Raw genomic sequence first — 18,741 nt, 5'->3', positions numbered from 1 at the left:
GGTTCATGGGGTCACGAAGAGTCGGACAGGACTGAACAACAACAACAAAGCTGCAAAGGGTGCAGAAAAAAGTAAACAAAATGACCAAGGGGTTGGAGCATGTTTTCTGTGAGGAAAGGCAAACACATATTGGACATTTTAGTTTTATTTTAAAAATGGACTGAAAGGAGGGGGATACATGAGAGCTCTATAAAGTTATGGATAGTGTGGAGGAAGTGGAGAGTTTTGTTTGTTTGTTATCCCTCTGTCACATTCCTATTTGGTTCTCTGAAAAAAAACAACCACCTAGCAGCATGGATGTTTCAATTGGAATGTTAGCTGTGGGGAAAACTAAGGCTCATTCCGTTCCCCTGTGGCAAGAGGTAGGGTAGGACCAATCACAGCAGAGACCTGCACTCCCTTTCCTGCACTGCATATCTTCTAGCACAGAATTTGTGTTCCCTAGAATTTAAAATTCAGTTTAAGAAATCAAGGTGTTCATGTTTATAATCAAGGTTTGAAAATGTGCAGGTAGTGGGTGACTGTTGCAGTCTCAGAGATTAAAAAGGGAGCTTTGGGCATAACCTTTCAAGTTATGCCCCAAATGATCTGTAATTAGAAGTCAGCAGTGAGGTGGCCAAGTTTGCTGATGACACCAAACTATTTATGGTGGCTAAATAAAAAAGGGATTGTGAGGAGCTCCAAAAGGATATCTCCAGACTGGGAGAATGGGCATCAAACAGCAAATGCAGTCCAATGTAAGCGAGTGTAAAGTGATGCATGCTGGGGCAAAAAATCCCAACTTCATGTATGCACTGATGGGATCAGAGCTAGGAGTGACTGTCCAAGAAGGGGTCTTGGGGTTGTGGTGGACAGCTCGATAAAAAGGTCAACCCAGTGTGTGGCTGCTGTGAAAAAGGCAAATTCCATGCTAGGCATAATTAGGAAAGGCACTGAAAATAAAAGTGCCAGAATCATACTGCCCTTATACAAATCTATTGTATCATCACACTTGGAATACTATGTACAATTCTGGTAGCCACACCTAAAAAGAGATACTGTACAGTTGGAAAAAGTGCAGAAAACGGCAACTAAAATGATCAAGGGTCTGGAGCAACTCAATTATGAGAAAAGGTTACAACAACTGGAACTTAGAAAAAGGGGCAAGTAAGGAAAGACATGATAGAGGTATACAAAATTATGCATGGTGCAGAGAAAGTGGATAGGGAGACATTTTTCCCCTCTCATGTAATACTAGAACCTGAGGTCATCCCATGAAGCTGATTGGTGGGAGATTCAGGACAGAGAAAAGGAAGTACTACTTCACACAGCACTTAATGAAACTATGGAATTCTCTACCACAAAATGTATTAATGTCCAGCAATTTGGATGGCTTTAAAGGAGGATAAGACAAATTCATGGAGAATAAGCCTATCTATGGCTACTATTCCTGATGGCTATATGCTACCTCTAGTATCAGAGGCAATATGCCTATGTACACCAGTTGGTGGGGAACATGACCAAGGAGGGTACTATTGCACTCATGTCCTACTTGTGGGTTTCTCACAAGCAGCTGGTTGGCCACTGTGTGAACCAAATCCTGGACTAGATGGACTTTGGTCTGATCCAGCATGGCTGCTCTTATGACTGGAACAAATATGTGGTTATTTAAGAAATATTCTTAAATATTTCAGAAGAACATGCATCAAAAGTGGACACAAGTAAATGTATGCAAGTGTATATACTTTGCCCCCTTCATGGATCACTGCCTTGTTGTGGCGAAGGGGCTTGCGTAACTCAGTGAAGCCATAAGCTATGCCGTGCAGGGCCACCCAAGATGGAAAGGTCATGGCGGAGAGTTCTGACAAAATGTGGTCCACTGGAGAAGGACATGGCAACCCACTCCAGTATTCTTGCCAAGAAAACCCCATGGAACATATCACAAGGCTAAAAGAGATGACGCCGGAAGATGAGACCCTCAGGTCGGAAGGTGTCGAATATACTACTGGGGAAGAGCAGAGGGTATTTCCAAGTAGCGCCAGAAAGAGTGAAGCGGCTGGGCCAAAGCCGACAGGACACTCAGCTGTGGATGTGTCTGGTGGTGAAAAGAAATCCGATGCTGTAAAGAACAATATTGTTTAGGAACCTAGAATGTCAGATCAATGAATCAAGGTAAGCTGGAGGTGGTCAAACATGAGATGGCAAGATTGAACATCAACATCTTGGGAATCAGTGAACTAAAATGGACAAGCATGGGTGAATTTAATTCAGGCGACTATCATATCTACTACTGTGGGCAAGAATCCCTTAGAAGAAATGGAGAAGCACTCATAGTCAATAAAAGGGTGGGAAAAGCAGTACCGGGGTACAATCTCAAAAACGACAGAATGATCTCAGTACGAATCCAAGGCAAACCATTCAGCATCACAGTAATTCAAGTCTATGTCACAACCAATGAGGCCGAAGAAGCTGAGGTTGATCGGTTCTATGAAGACCTACAATACCTTCTAGAACTAACACCAAAAAAGATGTCCTCTTCATCATAGGGGATTGGAATGCTAAAGGAGGAAGTCAAGAAATCACCGGGATAACAGGCAAGCATGGCCTTGGTGTACAAAATGAAGCAGGACAAAGGCTAATAGAGTTTTGCCAAGAGAACACACTGATCATAGCAAACACTCTTTTCCAACAGCACAAGAGGCGACTCTACACATGGACATCACCAGATGGTCAATACTGAAATCAGATTGATTATGTACTTTGCAGCCAGAGATGGAGAAGCTCTATACAGTCAGTAAAAACAAGACCTGGAGCTGACTGTGGCTCAGATCATGAGCTGCTTCTTGCAAAATTTCAGCTTAAACTGAAGAACGTAGGGAAAACCACTAAACCATTCAGGTATGACCTAAATCATATCCCTTATGAATATACAGTGGAGGTGACAAATAGATTTAAGGGATTAGACCTGATAGACAGAGTGCCTGAAGAACTATGGACGCAGGTCCGTAACGTTGTTCAGGAGGCAGCAACTCAATCCACCACAAAGAAAAAGAAATGCAAGAAAGCAAAGTGGCTGTCTGATGAGGCTTTACAAGTAGCTGAGAAAAGAAGGGAAACGAAAAGCAAGGGAGAAAGGGGAAGATATATCCAACTGAATGGAGATTTCCAGAGAATAGCAAGGAGAGACAAGAAGGCCTTCTTAAATGAACAATGCAAAGAAATCGAGGAAAACAACAGAATGGGAAAGACTAGAGATCTTTTCAAGAAAACTGGAGATCTCAAGGGAACGTTTTGTGCAAAGACGGGCATGATCAAGGACAAAGAAGGCAGGGACCTAACAGAAGCAGATGAGATTAAGAAGAGGTGGAAAGAATACACAGAAGAACTATACAGGAAAGATCTGAATGTCCCTGATAGCCATGAGAGTGCAGTGACTGAACTTGAGCCAGACATCCTAGAGAGTGAAGTCAAGTGGGCCTTAGGAAGCATTACTAACAACAAAGCTAGCAGAGATGACAGTATTCCAGCTGAGCTATTTCAAATCCTGAAAGATGATGCTGTTAAAGTGCTGCACTCAATATGCTATCAAATTTGGAACACTCAACAGTGGCCACAAGACTGGAAAAGGTCAGTTTACATTCCAATTCCAAAGAAGGGCAATGCCAAAGAGTGTTCAAACTACTGTACAATTGCGCTCATTTCACATGCCAGCAAGGTTATGCTCAAAATCCTACAAGCTAGGCTTCAGCAGTATGTGAACCAAGAACTACCGGAAGTACAAGCTGGGTTTCGAAGAGGCAGAGGAACTAGAGATCAAATCGCCAACATTCGCTGGATCATGAAGAAAGCAAGAGAATTCCAGAAAAACGTCTATTTCTGCTTCATTGACTACGCTAAAGCCTTTGATTGTGTGGATCACAACAAACTGTGGCAAATTCTTAAAGTGATGGGAGTACCACACTACCTTACCTGTCTCCTGAGAAACCTGTACAAGGGTCAAGAAGCAACAGTAAGAACCAGACATGGAACTACCGAGTGGTTCCAAATTGGGAATGGAGTACGACCAGGTTGCATATTGTCGCCCTGCTTATTTAACTTATATGCAGAGTACATCATGAGAAACGCGGGGTTGGATGAATCACAGGTCGGAATTAAGATTGCCGGGAGAATTATCAACAACCTCAGATACGCAGTCGATACCACCCTAATGGCAGAAAGTGAAGAGGATCTAAACAGCCTCTTGTTGAGGGTGAAAGAGGAGAGTGCAAAAGCTGGTTTGAAAATCAACATTAAAAAAACGAAGATCATAGCATCTGGCCCCATCACTTCCTGGCATATAGAAGGGGAAGAAATGGAAGCAGTGACAGATTTTACTTTCTTGGGCTCCAAGATCACCGCAGACGGTGACTGTAGCCATGAAATTAAAAGACGCTTGCTCCTTGGGAGGAAAGCTATGGCAAACCTAGACAGCATAGTAAGAAGCAGAGACATCACCTTGCCAACAAAGATCCGCATAATCAAAGCTATGGTTTTCCCAGTAGTAATGTATAGCTGTGAGAGCTGGACTATAAGGAAGGCTGAGCGCCAAGGAATTGATGCTTTCCAACTGTGGTGCTGGAGAAGACTCTTACGAGTCCCCTGGACTGCAAGGAGGTCAAATCAGTCCATCCTAAAGGAAATCAACCCTGAGTGCTCATTGGAAGGACAGATACTGAAGCTGAAGCTCAAATATTTTGGCCACCTAATGCGAAGAGAAAACTCACTGGAAAAGATCCTGATGCTGGGAAAGATTGAAGGCAAAAGGAGAAGGGGACAGCAGAGGATGAGATGGCTAGATAGCATCACCGATGCAATGAATATGAATTTGAGCACACTCTGGGAGAGAGCGGAGGACAGGAAGGCCTGGTGTGCTATGGTCCATGGGGTCACGAAGAGTCGGACACGACTTAATGACTGAACAACAACTACAATATACTTTGCAGAATTTACTGAAAAAGCAGCACAGGATTGCATTTCTTGGAGGTAATTCTTCTCCCCCGCTTGTAACACCTAATCCTGCTTGTACTTCTCTGCATACTGCACACCATTTATACATCTCCCTTAAGTCTTGAATTCTTTCATATGTATTATGCACAGACACTTCTAGCATTAAAGATGTGTTAATATAGACAGCAAACTATTTAACTCAATATACTAAATGCACCTTTGCTATCTAATGGAAAAGGAGATTATACTTTAGTCTGATTGCAACATGTACCCGGTCAGAACGAAAATATCCCCATGAGGATACTGCTCCTGGCAAGACCCAAGATTTAGATCTATCATCTTTTTATTCAATATCACTATGTATGAGAATGTTCTTAATGTTTTTGTTCTCTCAAAGCTAAAGATGGATTTTTGTTCTCGAGGATGTTTAAGTGAACACTGGCAACTCCATCCCTTTCTTTCATCATGCAATAATGACAAAGAGCCAACTCTTGTACTGAAAGACTTATGCAGTGGGGGGGGGGTACCCCCATCCACTGCTCTTTCCCAAACAGCATGCTGGAATGAAGTAGCTCATTTAAACCCATGTTTCTCAGCTAAGCTGTGTTCCAAAGTCTGGAGGATCCAACAATGCTTTTTTGTGGAAAGATTTTTTGTGCATGAACGAAGTACGATACTCTCACTTTTTCAGAAATTTCTACTGAAATTATATATGCAGCATCCTGGAGCCAGTAAAGGGCTATGCTGCCTTTCTCATACTTTCTGCTCCTCTCTAACCACCAAAACTATAACCACATCTATGCAGAAGGTGTAAATGGTTTCAGAAGTACACTTAATACACTTCCAAATTAGCTCACCAGCACAGAAATGCTGCTTTGTGCAAACCCTTCACAAGTCCCTGACCCCAGTCCACCCCACACCAAGTGCACTAGCCCAGCATCAAGACTGGTCATACCGCCTACACAACGGACTTTCTGCCGAAGTGGAGAAAAATAAAAAAAATTCCTCAAGCGAATTTCTGCACGTATGTCACTCCTGCCCCATGACAGATCCCCTTCCGCAAGCCCCAGAAATGGCTTCAAATTGACTGTATGTCCCTCTTCAATCTGCTGGCTAAGGCCCAGGTGGCTACAAATTTAATTAACGATAGTTTATTGAAGTGAGGGTCGTCATTATGTGCCAACCCATAATTATGGGCTAACTATGGGTTGTTAACCATGAACAACACACAAAGAAAACCCACAGTTTGTTGTTGGGTTATAAACAGTGTGGTTCATTCAAATCATGAGTTGTTGTTACATGCAAACCCAGAACTGTAGGTTGTTCATGAGTTGTTTCATCAGGCTACAGAGGTGGCAGGCAAAAGTGGTAAAAACAAACAAACAAACAGCTGCTCTACATGCCAGTACTACAGTCCCGCAAAGGCATGTGGGACAGAGGGGGGTGAAAGGGGAGGGAACCAAACAACCCAGGAATTGAAAAAAACAACTCATGGTTTGCTCAACTGTCTGGCAGCCAAATCATGGATTAACTCTGGGTAACACAACAACTCATGGGTTAATTAAACCATGGGTTACTGTTACATATGAATCAGGTCCCTGGGTACGGCAAAAGCCATGGTTTAAATAAATAGTGCTTCCACACTCATACTTCCCCACTCACACTTGCAGTCAATTAGGTTGTTTTTGCATGTAATGGCAGCAAATTGTAGATTATTTAACCCACGAGTGGCTGGGGTGCATGCTACCGCCATTTTGCATATGTAAACCTCCTGATCAGCCCAATCAGAAGTTGCTCCGTGATGTCTGAACCCAGACACTATGTATTAATTGTGGATTAAACAACCCACAGTTAACAGAAGAACAAATCATGGGTTAACTGTGGGGTGTTTAATCTACAATTAACCCATAGTGTCCGGGTTCAGACGTCACGCTGCAACCTCTCATTGGGCCAATACAAGGTTACATAAGCAGAAGGGTGGTGGCATGCACCACAGCTGATTGTAGGTTGATTAACCCACAATTTGCCACTGTTATGTGTGAACTGGTTCACAGACATAGCACAGGAGTTGGGGAGCTTGTACATTATGCCCCCCCCCATCAGCATGAAGACCACTGCTATACTTCATAGTCAGGAGGCAGAAAACTCACCATGGAGATACAACATAATGTGTAGTATAGGCCTATGTTCTAGAATGATTCCTTCATGTGTGAAAACAGTCTGAGATAAATATATTCCTGTGATAGCTATCATAGCTTAACTCTAGAAAGACACCATGAGGTACATATTCGCATACTCCTTTCCTTTCACGTTTACAGGTATTAATGCACTAATGAAGCATCTGTGCCAGTTCTGAATCAAAGTCAAAATACATAAAGGCAATTTCCTTTTCTTGCATCAAGTGTTGCTCCTATTGAACTATGTCCAGGAGGAGATCACTTCAAGGTCTATTTAGTACATGAAACAGGAAGTCGTTCCTCCCCCAGATAATTTTTTTTTCTTCTAAAAACACAATGCCTCTAGAAACTTGCTGTTACCAAATTATGTCCCTTACACCTACCACTGTAGTTTTTCTTCTATGCTAGCTTATCATGCACATTCCAGATTGATCAGTGAGTCATTAGAGGCTGTTATTTTCCTGACTTTTATTATAATGACAACAGGCATCTACAAGCATGACTGATTGCTCTGTGTGATACGTAAAGCTAGAATGGAATCAAATGGCGACAGAGATATAGAAGTATACAATTCTTCATGAAAGCTTAATTTAGTTCCAAGTTTGGAAAGTTTCCAAGCCGACTTAATTTTGTACATGGAATTATTAATAGCCTGGATTTCTCAAGGAAGAAGATTAAACATTAGTAGTAGCTTATGTAGAGATCAGGTATAGTGTTATGGCTAAAAGGGTCCCAGGTTCAAATCTCATGTCAGCTACAAACTGAGATCAGCTTTTAGGCAAGTCATTGTTCTCTCAGCCTTACCCACTCATCATCCCAATCTGTAATATGTTCCTGCCTGTTTGCTCAAATAAACGTCAAAGGCTCTTTTCTGGGTGCCGCTGCCCACAATGATACAATGGGTGGCCACCTTCTCTGTAGTGGTCCCTCCCATCTGTGGAATGCCCCTTTCCAGGGAGATCATCTTGGCATATTCACAATATACTCTTCCCACAGGCATTTAATCTTTCATCAACTGCTGGCATCTTTAATATTTTGATATTTTTATTGTTGCGTTTATTGTTTTGGTTTTTTATGATTCTAAACTGCCCCAAGGGGCATCTGCCAGTTGGACGATATATAAATTTAATAAACAAATAATGATTATGTAGGTAATAAATGAAATACTGTGAGTGCTCTGAAAACTCCATGTAAATGCTACACATCAACATCATCATCACCATCATAAAAATAATACAATGGGCTTTCCAGGATAGAAAGAAAACCATGATATCTTTGTAACACTCAGACCTTTGCTACTTGGATCCTAATTTAGGTGAGAACTGAAGTCCCAGGACAAAATAATGTGACTTACCCTAGAGCTGAGCATGGCAGAGACTGCATTTAAGCACAGAACTTAAGGCTCCTTGTTCACATTGTACCTCAACTGAAGTTTGAAACAGGGGATAAAGGAGCAAGATGCAGAAGTTAGCATCCTGGCAGAAACACAAAATGAAGGAGATCTGAATGATATAATGTTATTGATGTTATGGCTATCACCAACCACTACAGGAAGGTGTATCAGGAAAGGCCTTACCATTAGGCAGGATGAGGCAACCACCTCAGCTAGCTGTCATGAAGGGAAACAATTTACTAGCTATTTCAGGCAGGCATTTGGGGTGGGTTAGGGTAATTTTAGAAATGTGATATTTTTAATGTTCAATTTTATTGTTTTGAACTGTTTTTATTGTTGTACATCGCCCAGAGCGGCTGGGTGACCAGCCAGATGGGCGATTAATAAATTTAATAAATAAAATAAATACATTTAATTTATTGTATTTTTACAAGGAGGGAGGCACCTTAGGATTTTTTTGCCTCAGGTGCCAAAATACATTGGCCAGCCTTGAGTACTACGCACCTTCGCTGGGATGGGAGGAGCATTTTCCCATTCAGAAGTATCTTCACTTTGACTCCTTCTCTTTTTCACCTTCTTGCCATCTTCCAATACTATAGTCTTGGCTAATCCTTTTATTTCACATCTCCATCCTCTGGTTTGCTGCCCCCTTTCTGTGGAACTCACTGCCCTCTGACATCTGCATCTCTCCCTACTTGCAACCGTTTAAACACTAGGACTGTTCAGATACACAGTCTGTGAGGGAAGGGTGGTTAGGCTAACCATGGTACATGCTGGTTACCGCTAATCACTGTGAGTGCTACTGCCACACGTGCAGTAACCATGTTCCACAATGTGGTGAGACTAACCATTCTCTAACCACCCTCCTCCTGCAGGAACCTGCAGTCCTCCAGATGCGTGGCCATGCATCCCAGCGGACTTTGCACCTTTGGTCATTTTCATGCTCAGCGCTGTTGGCTGTTTTGGTGTGGCTATTCCTCCTTTGGCCGCTCTTACCGTGGAGCCCTATGGTAGCTGTCAACCACGGAGGCACACCAGACATCACACTAAGCCATGGTAGAGCCCACTAACCATGTTGCAGCAAGTTGTTAGTGAACGTGGTTAGTCTGTGGTTAATAAACCACCATGGTTGGGAAAGATGCCTGTTCAGACATCACGCTAAGCCAACATGTTTAACTCAAAACTCCTAACCATCATAGCTTAGCATGACATCTGAACAGGCCCAGCATGTCTCTCTTCTCCTGAACCTCTGATCTCCGGCTTTTCACTTCCCCCTCTCTGATGGTCCTTTTAAATGGTAAGGCTATGAGCAGGCTTTGCTCTTTTTAACGTAATTATTGTACAGTGCCAAGCTTTTGGCATCATCATCATCATCATCACCATCACCACCACCACCACATTACTATTAATGCTTTACTATTAATGTATTACATATGCCCCAGTATATGTACAACACAGTCAGATAAGCAAAAGTCCTACAGATACTACAGATATCCTGCTTTTCTAAACCTGCTCATCAGAGGAAACAAACAAGTGGTTTCCAGGGAAGCAAACACAGCAACAGGAAATAGGAAAGATGAGGAAGAATACTAAGGGCAACAAGGTGCTGAGATGAAGCCAGTAACGCCATATTGTTAATAGCACTTTGGTAGCTCTGTGCGAAAGCTACCAGAGTGGCCTCTAACAGAGATGGTAATTAAAAGATATAGCACTGGAGCATGGCATCTAACTTGTTTCTGACCATATCACCACCAAAGAGTGCTAGCACACCCTGGCAGCAGGAGGAATTGCTAATCATCTTCGCTGGTAAAGCGAAATGCTGTACACTCAAGCATTAAGCATAAATTAAGCCCGCTATTCACCCACCCCCATCGCATATGCCACACTCCCTTCTCCGTCTGCACTCGCATGAGCACACGAGGCAGCTATGTAGGCAACCTTCTGTCTCATTAATCCCAGACCACAGACAGAACACACAGTTTCTGCTCCTCACACTGTTCAGGTTTTACTGGCATGTTACGTTTCCTCATAATTGGGAATATAATCCACCCTCCCCCACAACAGCATAAGGAACAGGTGCCAGGTTCCTAGGAGTGGATTTAAAAAAAGACAAGAAAAAGGATCTTTGAGCACAATCATGAGCACAATCGCCACTGCAGGAGAGTGCAGAGTTTGGCTCTATAAATGATGAACAGCTGTGGTAGCAACAGCAATACACCCACAGTGAATATACCATAACGTGTATTCAGAGGTATCAGTAAAACTGAAACCATTAAACACATGCCTCTCCTAGTTTTCACAAAAGAGGGTGGAAGTTACCAGCAGTGGAACAAGAAGCTCCCTACAGAAGCTTGTTTCTCCCTGCTCCACTCTTGCGTGGACCGTCTCATTTTACAGCTAGCACTGTAGAGGTTTTGTGCTTTTGGCAAAACAAGGAATAAGAACAGCCCTGCTGGATCAGACCAAAGGCCCATCCAGTCCAGCATCCTGCTCCCACAGTGGCCAATCAAATGCCTTTGGGAAGCCCACAAGCAGGACATGGCAGCAATAGCCCTCTCCTGCTGTTGTTCCCCAGCAACTGGTATTCAGATGCATACAGCCTCTGAGACTGGAGGTATTCAGAGTTTCAACTGTGCCTTCTGGCAGATTTTACAATATTTATTGTAATATTTATCTACACCACCTTTCAAAATATAAACTTTTCCCAAGGTGGTATACAAATGTGGCAAAATCACTTAAAAACAAATATCAACATTAACATTTTAAACAGGGTGGGGAACCATTTTCAGCCCTTGGGCCACATGCTAGCAGCGGGTGGGGCCAACTGCTGGCATGCACCACCCCACATTTTCTCTCTCACACTCCCATAACAACCCACACCAGTTTAAATGTTTTCCCTTGTCTGTTTGATTCTGTTCACTATCTTTTTGCCCCATAACATACCTTTGCTTTTTCGTGCCCCTTCAAATGCATCTAACCCCGCAGAGGAATAGCAGAAGACTTGCTCATCCTGTTTTTGTTCAAGTCCACTGTATATTTACCAGGTTATAAGGTTTTAAAACTGTGAAATAAATCAATGCATTTGCAAGTAAGGGCAGCTTAGTGCAACCAGTACTTTATGCCCAATTTGAGTCTTCTTGGCGGTACCTTTTCCCTAAACGCACACAGAATGCTGACTCTTATCCATCCTACTTTATTCAGCAGCTACTAGTCTCTTCCATGGTCTTGTGACAGCCTGCTTTTTTAGCTGCTCTTGAGCCTACTTTCAACAAAAATGGAAACAATTCAATGGCTTTTCCTCTGTGCTTTTTCATTCTTATTTAGGGGGTTTGAACTGTATAACTGCAGGTGAAGGTTGCTATCCACTTGCCTCCAATTCCTCTGTTCATATTTCCCATATACAGAACATAGAGGATTGCTTGCTGTTCTTCTTATCTCATCTTCTTAGCTTAGCATACATAGACTGCACATTAAAAAGGCTTAGAGCGCAATCCCATGCATGTTTAGACAGAGAAAAAGTTGTACAACTCCCAGTATCCGCCAGCCAGCATGACTAGCTGGGGAATTCTGGGAGTACTAGGACTTCTTTCTGTCTAAACGTGCATAGGATTACGCCCTTAGATTCTTAAAGTATCACACCAGGGTAAATAAATGAATGCTGCATTCACACATATCTTTGAGACAAATCCAACTACAGAGTTTCCTGTCTGGGAAGCCAGGCAACAATTATGTCTCAGCTGTGTTATTAAACGGCAGCATAAACAAGTTTTGAAAAAACATGGATCACAAACACAAGAGCCTGATCCAGTTCTGACTGCGGCATTCCTCCCCGGAAGTATCTAATAATGGGTGGGTCTGTGTGCGCACATTTTATGTTATGTTAATCCTCTGTAAATGCACTTTCTAAAATAAAACCCAACTAATCTAAGTTTTTCCTATGGCATATCTAGACTGACTTTATTTCTTATCTTTATAAACTTGCCTTTCAAACAGATTGACTCCCAAAGAGTCTTTCAACAATTCAAATCCAACAAAGGTACAGTGTAGTTGGTTCGGGGGGATATTTTTCACTTCAAGGTTTTTGTTACTTGTATTTTATGTTGCTCTTGCCAAAAGTCTACTTGGCAAGTTTATTCCTCCTGGTGTATTTTAAATTAAAGCCAATTGCTGAACCTTCTTAAAACACACAGTTAATATACTGATGGCTGCAGAGAGATGAACAGCCCTGCTTTTTCAATATGATGAAAGAAGCATCATAAACAGCATTTGGTTTCGATGTTTTTGTCTTTTCATTTCAATAAAGGCCTGTGCGAGGCAAACATGCCTTTTCCTTACGGATGTGCAGAGCTTATATCCTGTGGAAAGTGCAGCATGTTTCAGGCAGCAAGAATACCCTTCCTTGGGAAGAATCCAGCAGCTGTAGGGCCTGGCAGAATGCTGACAAGCACTTAATCCTGTATAGTAAAAGAGACAGCATCCTCAAAGTTCGATCAGTGTACTTTTCACTCATGGCTGAGGGGTACTGACTTGCATATAGGTAAAAACTAGTATTTAACCAGACTATTTCAGCCACTACTCAACTAATAGAAAAGGAGAAAACAGAGTATAACAAGCAGGATTGTGCAATGCAAATTAACGCTGTATGATGAACGTATGAGTTGAAAATATTTAAAGGTTGCACCCAGTGGTGTCCAACTACCAACAGAACTGCATCTGTCAGCAGAACAAATTCTCCCTGGCCCCGGTACCCTTCCCCCAAATCTGTTCCAGATTTGGGGGACCGTCTGGAGCAGATTTTTGGAGGTACGGGGGGAGGAGAGATAGGAAAAGTTCTACTGCCTGAACAGAAGTCTGCTCGTGTAATGTTGGATATCACCGTAATCACTTCAATTCAACTTCTATCTAATCCTATAGTTCAAACTGCCAAAGCCCCACCAGTACAAGGCAAAAATTTAAGCAGCCGTTAAATTAGTCTTTCCCACTATCTTGTCTTTGGCCAAAGGGTTTGGCACTCAGATTAAGGACATTTTTCCTGAAAGAATATTGAACCAAGTAGGATGGCTAGAAAATACCATTAATAACTTTGATTCTTCTGCCATCAGGATTACACAACTGAACCACAAAGACATCGGTTTTGAGGCCTTTCATTTGCAGATATTTGTTCTTTACAATGCAGCTTTTAAATGGAAAACTCTCCTCAGACCTCAGGAAGCTTTTTCACTACTATATTTTATATGACTAACAGAAGTATTGAGCTAGAATTTAAAGCCGCAGCAAGGTTCTCTTTTCTCTCTCTCTTCTTGACAAGGATATAGTTTCTCAGCTCTGGTGACGTTTAACTCTTCCCAAGCAGAATAATGAAGACAGTGCGATAATTGCTTGGCCTCCGTGAAGGCTCAACGCTGTGGAAAGCTTTTGGCCTTGAGGTATATATTTGCAGAGAGACTGCAATACATTCAAGAACAGAAGCTAAAGCCAGTTTTCATTTTTAAAACAGAGCACATGACAAACACCAGGGATGTGTTCTTCTGTCCTCTGCAGTGGCTGAAACTGAGCCATCATAGCCTATGCATGGATGAACCAGCAACAAATCCCAATAACCCTGATGTGGGAGGGTTTGTGTCTTTCAACAAATCACTAAGCAAACCTAGGGCTTTTTAATTAATTTTCTCTAGATTTTCATCCTTCTCATCTAGAAGACAGGCATGTTACAAAATGTATTTAAATCCTCAGGATAAAGGAAAAGGTAGAGGTGGGAGACCCTAACACCCGGTTCACATGATCGCAGGGCGGTTAATAAGCCACAGTGGCTTGTTAACCATGCTGTGTGTGCCGGCCAGATTTACATAATTACCCTTGCCAGTGCAGCTTGTTGTGTCGTCCAAACCTGGAGAGGGTGGTTAACAAACCACCAGAACCCATGGCCTGTTTCTGTGCGAACATCCCTTGTGAAATATTCTAAATATGTCTATGGCTCTTGGGTTTGAACAGAGGGGGTGTGACAGAATGTTGGCCACACCAAAGCTGATTGGGGGGAGGGTTCGGACTGGAGCAAATATAAGGAGCTGTTGAGAGGTATCTGGGAAGTGTTGTCTGGAGAAGTTGAGTATCTTCAGAAGAGGCGGAGAGCCTGAAGAAGACAGCAGCTAGACTGAGAAGCCAAACTGGAAGCAGGTAAGGCAGAAGCAGAAGACAGCCGGCGAGTAAGGCGAGAAAGACTCCAAAACAGCCTTCAGGAAGAGTCTAGGCCTGAATAACAGCTGATGGAAGTCTGAAGTCAGAGCATCTGCTGGACCAGATTTAAGTCCTTAAGGGAAGCCTGGTAAACTGTATTAAAGGTCCCAGGTGGTAGTCAAACCTCACCAAAAGGAAAACTACATATCAAGCCCTCATTGCCAGGACTGGGGTGGAGCTTGATAGGTTTCATTAGGGTTAGGAACTGTAGCTTCTATAACTTGACTGGTAGAAAAACATAAAAGCCTTATTTTAAAGTAACAGTAACCATAAATTAATAAGCTTTCTTGTGTTATTACTTTTTAGTAAGATATTCTATAACTTTGTTTACTATATCTGTATCTCTGATCTGACTGTTCTATGCCTAATGACCAGCTATCTTTGGTAAAGGGGGTATATTAAATAAATGGGAGTACATTTATGGTGGCAGCAGAAGTGAATGGTGGGAGAACCTACATAGGGTGATCTTCCACATTTTGGTGGCAGGAGCAGTGGGATTGTGAAAGGTCGTTCCACCACAGCTCCATAAAGGGAAATCTTACATGAACATAGACTATGAACACAGGTTTGCAGCTGGGGATGAATTTTAATTGAGAAAAAGGCAGAGAAAGAGTTAACTGCTTCTCTCCCAGGAACACTGTCCCGGATTGAGGAGAGGGGCACTGTGGCTGTTATGTACCTATTTTGGTTCTAAGAATGCACCATGTCAGTAAAGCAGAATCTGAAATGAAGCCCATCTAATTTGCATAGTTACCCCCTCCCTCTTGAAAACAATGTGTGGGGACTGAACGTGTGTTTGAACCCAAAACACATAAAGGTATATTGAAAATTTCCATTCCACATTCCATCTTCAAGGAACATATTGTATTACCTAGTGTGCTTTACATCTTTTATAATCCCTTTGAGAATGAGTGTTGGTGCTGGGGATAGAACCTGAAATGCAGAATAGTCTCCTGAATACACATACATCTACTTTCTCAGAGCTTTACTACAAGACAACTATGATTAGGATAAACTGCAACTGTAGGGCCCCCCAGATTAGATAGGGATTAGGCACTGGCCGTGTTTGGAGGATTGCAGGGGGCGAAAGAACCCATCGTGGGTTCTTCCCTCACCCCCTTACAGTGCCCACGACTTGCCTAATTATCTGTGATGCAGCGCAGGTTGCTGTGTTGTCCAAATCTGGCATGCAGCACGGTGAGAGTCACTTCTTACCCACCCCACAACCCCTACTGCAAGCCATGGGTTGTGGCATGAGTAAGAAGTCACCCCTGCCCTGCGCCACGCCAGGTTTGGGCAACATGGCAACCCATGCCGCACTGCAAGTAATTCTGCAAATTGCGGTTGCATGCACAGCATGTGCGGGGGAAGAACCCACAATGGATTCTTTTGCCGCTGCGACTGTCAGAACCCGGTCGCTGTGGGAGGAGGTGAACCTTTTCTCCATGTCGTTTTTTCCAATTTAAAATTGCATTCCTCCCAGCTGCTATTGTCCCATGTGGGAAAATACAGGCCTGAAGCCCCACGGTTACTGCTTATTTTTTAAAACACTGCAGGAGAGTCTAGTTAGGGATCTACCTACCTATGTTATGTCTACTCTGCCCCTCAATCTTCAACCTGAAATTGCTATAATATTTTGTATTTCGATTCCTCCACTAGCATCTAAAACCTAGAACTGCGTTCTGAACATGTATACCAAGTTTTATTTCAGTATCTCAATGCAGAAGACTGTTATCAAAGAAGAAAACAGAAAATGCCCAATATTCCCAATTAAAAACTTTTCTAACATTCAAACATATTTAAAAACATGAAGATTTAAAAGCTCCATTCCCAAAACAATTCTCAACAGTCTGAACAAATGGGGAAAAGGCAGAAGTTCCTTTTCTATATAAAATATGGTAATCTTAAAACACATCATATATGGCAATACAATTCACAGCATGCCAATTGGAGGACTATGAAGCAAGCTTGTAAAACAGGCATTCACTGGTTGCCTGGGGTAAGAAAAAAAGGTGCAGGTGCAACCCTACTGCCAAGTCACAGAGCATTACCATAGTGTTCTAATGTGTGCTAATGTCAGAGAATATATAGTCTAGGAAGAGGGGAGCTCCAGAATGAATGTAACACAAACACAGCCCATAACTGGGTGCAGACACAGATTTTTCCAAAGCAGACAAATCAGCTCAAAAATCCCAGCTTTTTTCAGGGAGCAGATTAATAGGGGATGGGGAGGAGCTGCATTCAGAGGAGAACCCATTTGATAACCCTCCTCCCAAATCAGTATATGCAAGGCCCCTATAAAGCAAAAATCTTTTGATTTTACATATACCTTCTGTATCTATAATAATAAAATAGGATGTCTGCCTGCCTGCCTGCCTGCCTGTGCCATAGCTCCAAGACTAAAATCTAGACACCTGAAATGTGGCGTGCATACTAGGGGGACCCTAGTGCTGTGCACCTTGAGATTATTTGGTGTTTTAAATGCATTAATTAATTGTAATTAATTTAAGTGTGCCATTGTGTTTGAAGCTTGTCGCACCATCTTCAGTCACTAGGTGGCAGACTTCCCTAACCAGCATGGAGGTTTGCAGTCGACAGTTTGAAGCCAGTGGGGAGTAGTCCAATGGACAGTTATATGGCTGTTCCCTCTCCTGCGCATCCCACCTCAGAGAAGCACCATGACAGGGGCCGTGCCTAGGAGTGCCAGCGGTCATGGCTTCACTCAGACAGGGAGGGACAATGTGTTCAACTCTGACAGCTGTATAACTTTGCTCTCAGGACTTTCTCAGGACTCTCTGAAAAGCTGCTTCTAAGAACCAGTCCAGTGCCCTTTTTTTGCTGGTATCCCAGCATGCACCATCTGGTGGAACAACCTCCAACTGCTATAGTTGAAATAAAGCTGAACAAGAAGCACAGCTTAGAACCACAACTGTCAAAATCCCTTGCAGAGCTGGAACTTCAGTTGCAACAGAATATAATGTTGGCTAGGGAAAAACAAAGCACTCTTCATAATTCCAGGTGCTAGTTTAGTAAAGCAAGGGAAGAGGTGCACCTCACAAGGATTGGGAAGAACATATTTGGCAGGAGCCTCTCAAACCTGATCAGTGGGGCTTTAAACTAAATCCTGCAGGAGAGGATGCCAAAAGCCCACAGCTATGTATTGAGCCAAGTACTAGAGACAAGAATATGTGTGACGAACAAGGAAGCAAGGCAATGGAGGTGGTACCTGGTAGATTACAGGTAAATACAGCCATGCCCTCCAATGCACAGAGTATGGGAAGCAAATAGGATGAACCTGAAATCCTAATACAGAAAGGAAAGTACAATTCGATAGGTATTACTGACACTTGGTGGGATGGGGCTCATGATTAGAATATAATTACTGAAGGGCAACCCCCTTCAAAAGGAATAGACCCAATAGAAAGGGAGCAGAGGGACCACATTATATGTAAAGGATTATACACCTGCATGAATCTCAGTGTAGAAGCCCTGGGTAAAGACAGAAGGAGAGAGAAGCAAAAATGATATCATGGCAATATACTACAGTCCACACAGTCCACTGGAAGACATGGATGGTGCTTTCCTGAAACAGATTACAAAACTTCCAGAGAGGCAAACCTAACAGGGCAGTAATGGGGGATTTTGACTATCCTGACATGTGGTGGAAGTCTAACACTGCTAAGAATGGAACATCTAATAAATGCTTGCCTTGCTGACAACTTTGTCTCTCAGAAGGTAGAGGAATGAACAAGGTGATCTGCTATCCTGAACTTAATTCTTACCAACAGGAAAGACCTGGCTGATGAAGTGGTGGGACCCATGGTGAAAAGTGACCATGTCATCTTGGAATTCATACTATCAAGAGATGTGAAAACCACAAATATGTGCCCTGGACTTTAGAAAAGCTGATTTCAAAGAGCTCAGAGAAAATTTGGGTCGGATTCCATGGGTTGAACTACAGAATTTCTCCTA

The 18,741-nt window shown here is 42.6% G+C and overlaps 1 protein-coding gene across 2 annotated transcripts in view; it reads right to left on the bottom strand.

Moving 5' to 3' along the window:
- Nucleotides 1-18,741, bottom strand: part of GTF2F2 (general transcription factor IIF subunit 2) — a 117,437-nt gene that overhangs the window by 30,807 nt on the left and 67,889 nt on the right. The gene's annotated exons all lie outside the window — the stretch shown is intronic.

This window comes from Heloderma suspectum, chromosome 3 (assembly GCF_057233095.1).
Source record: "Heloderma suspectum isolate Gila_16-S chromosome 3, 16-S_ref, whole genome shotgun sequence".
Classification (NCBI taxonomy): Eukaryota; Metazoa; Chordata; class Lepidosauria; order Squamata; family Helodermatidae; genus Heloderma; species Heloderma suspectum.
Note: the sequence above shows the minus strand (reverse complement) of the source record. Positions and strands in the feature narration are given on the sequence as shown.